Here is a 3,450-nt window from a genome sequence, read left to right as displayed (position 1 = left end):
GTGCCTTTTGCTAGTTTGAAGATTCTGAACTTTTTAATTTTTGCCGTTTCCATGGAAACATTAAGAAACATAAACTTTTAGGGTGGGTGTTTTGTACGGCCTATATCTTTTTAACTATGCACCCTAGCTTCACCAAAGTTTCTACACACATTAACCACAATGAGTACTTGTGCCTTTTGCTAGTTTGAAGATTCTGAATTTTTTAATTTTTGCCGTTTCCATGGAAACATTAGAAACTTAAACTTTTAGGGTGGGTGTTTTGTACGGCCTATATCTTTTTAACTATGCACCCTAGCTTCACCAAACTTTCTACACACATTAACCACAATGAGTACTTGTGCCTTTTGCTATTTTGAAGATTCTGAATTTTTAATTTTTGCCGTTTCCATGGAAACATTAGGAACTTAAACTTTTAGGGTGGATGTTTTGTACGGCCTATATCTTTTTAACTATACACCCTAGCTTATCCAAACTTTCTACACACATTAACCACAATGAGTACTTGTGCCTTTTGCTAGTTTGAAGATTCTGAATTTTTAATTTTTGCCGTTTCCATGGAAACATTAGAAACTTAAACTTTTAGGGTGGGTGTTTTGTACGGCCTATATCTTTTTAACCATGCACCCTAGCTTCACCAAAGTTTCTACACACATTAACCACAATGAGTACTTGTGCCTTTTGCTAGTTTGAAGATTCTGAATTTTTTAATTTTTGCCGTTTCCATGGAAACATTAGAAACTTAAACTTTTAGGGTGGGTGTTTTGTACGGCCTATATCTTTTTAACTATGCACCCTAGCTTCACCAAACTTTCTACACACATTAACCACAATGAGTGCTTGTGCCTTTTGCTAGTTTGAAGATTCTGAATCCATGGAATCATGGTGAACCTGGTGAAACATAAATTTTGGGTAGAGTTTTTGTACGATCCATGTTTACAATATTATTTATCCTAGCTTCAGCAAACTTGCTACATTAACCGCTATGATTGTTTTTTATCTTTTATATCATTCTGAAAGGTTTGTCTTTTGCTGTTTTCTTGGAAACATGATGGAATTTAGAAATTTTGATGACTGGTTTTGTATAGCTAATATATTTTCAAAAACTGTTTCCACACATGTAGATCACATAAGTATCTGTGCTTTGTGACAGTTCGAATTTATGAATTCTTTACCATATCTGTTAAGGCTAGATGGAAATTATTAATTTATTGATTTTCTTATATGATATTGTTCCATTTTTTATGTGTTTTTATATCAACAATTTTTGGTCCTTTTGATAATTCTTCTTATGTAACTCCTCAATCAAATTTTTAGTCAAAGATGTTCATGGTGATCTACTTCCTCGTAGTGAACAATGGTAACATGGGAGATTTAGAGGTGGGGGTGGGGGGGGGGTAGGGGTGGGGGGGCAATTGTCACTGGAACTCAATCTTAGTTTTTAAAACATTGAAGTTAAAATCAGTTAGAAATATGTAATATTTCATTAATTAACAAACTATTTACTACTTGTTGTTGACCAGCGGGGATATAGGGGGTATGTGAGCTTTGCTCACTTCTTTCTTGTTCATAATATATAATTATAACCGGGAGTGCAACTCCTGGTTACATGGCTATAAAAAGTGTTCTTTGTATATCTGGACTTAGGTTTGTAACTTATTTCATTAATTTTATTCAAAATTCCTTTTAATATAGTTATACCAAGATTCCGTCCGTCCGTCTGTCCATCTGTCCGTCCGTCCGAAAACTTTGTCCGTGCGATTTCTCTTAAACTATTCAGTGGATTCATCTCAAACTTAGTACATATAATCTGTGTCATATGGAGGGGTGCAGTCAAAAGAAAAAAATTGTTTTCATTAATTTTCCATTTTTTTATGAGTTTTTCAAACCCTAACGTCCGTCCGAAAACTTTGTCCACGCGATTTCTGTGGATTCATCTCAAACTTAGTACATATAATCTGTGTTATATGGAGGGGTGCAGTCAAAAGAAAAAAATGTTTTCATTAATTTTCCATTTTTTTATGAATTTTTCAAACCCTAAAGTCCGTCCGAAAACTTTGTCCGCACGATTTCTCTTAAACTATTCAGTGGATTCATCTCAAGCTTAGTACATATAATCTGTGTCATATTGAGGGGTGCAGTCAAAAGAAAAACATTGTTTTTATTAATTTTCCATTTTTTTATGAGTTTTTCATACCAGCTTTGGAATAAAAATATTACAACTACTCACCTGAACTTAATTTGTAAACATTTTCTGAAGACAACATATGCAAACATCTTAAAATTTATGTCAAGTTTTTAATTAATCGTCGTTTTTAGAAGTAACATAACTTCGCATAACACCGATGCCACGGGCTAATTTGCATAGCCTGTCACATGACCAGACTTTTCTCTCGTTTTGAAACAAACGCTAAAATCAGAACAGCCGGGGGCTTTACATATTGTTTTGCATAATTATATGGATATGCTACTAAAACTGTGCGACTGTGAGGTACACGACAAAATATATTTATTCATCAAAGTGAACCTAACTCTCACACTCCATGTGGCTTCGATGACAGTACGTGATGTAAATAAAGGAAAACTCCGCAAATGGACATGGTTTTTCACGTTTCAGCATATTTTCGCACTAAAAATTAACCATGACATATGTTTATCTAGATGTGTAGACTCGTCAAAAATGAAACAGAAGAAAATATTATCATTGTTGCGGTGAATCCTGCGGAACCTATGGAACGGGGGTAAACGGAAGTTGTAAGTATCGGAGGGACACATGTTTTTGCCGAAATTTAGGTAAGCATTATTGAATGAAATTTTAAATAAAATTAATAAAATAGATGACAAACATAAGGTCAGATATACAGTGAACACATTTTTATTACCAGATAGTGTAACAACAGGATTAACTTGCGTAATTCATTTCCGATTTGTTATGCTATTTCCGATGACTGATCATGACAGCCTTAAATGAGACTGAAGAAAAGTCTGTGCGTATTATACACAAGAGAATTTTTTTTCTGGATTTAATTGCCCATAATTAGGGGTGCGTATTATACACGAGTGTGTATTATACACGAATAAATATGGTATATACAAAATGTAAAGCTTTGGGCGTGTTTGTTGTTGCTAATAAACTTGGTCAAACAGAAAATATTACGAGTGTTCACAATTCTTCAGTTCAACTTCACTGTTGATAAATAATACAGGATAACTAGATAAAAGATGTAAATGAGTTAGTGGTATTAAATTATAAAATCACATGAAATGTATTTTAATATCCATCCATGATTAAAAATTGTGTCTCACAGCTGAGACTGATGTTTTTTATTCATCCTGTATTAGTGTTTCATGAGCTGTGGAGTAATTAAAAATTGTGAAAAAATATAACCAACAAACTTTGTTTTTCATTCATATATCCTTTATTTCTCTGCAGTACAATCAGCTGAGAACATT

The sequence above is a fragment of the Haliotis cracherodii genome, unplaced genomic scaffold (assembly GCF_022045235.1).
Source record: "Haliotis cracherodii isolate W230 unplaced genomic scaffold, xgHalCrac1.p SCAF_6, whole genome shotgun sequence".
NCBI classification, from domain to species: Eukaryota; Metazoa; Mollusca; class Gastropoda; order Lepetellida; family Haliotidae; genus Haliotis; species Haliotis cracherodii.
Note: the sequence above shows the minus strand (reverse complement) of the source record.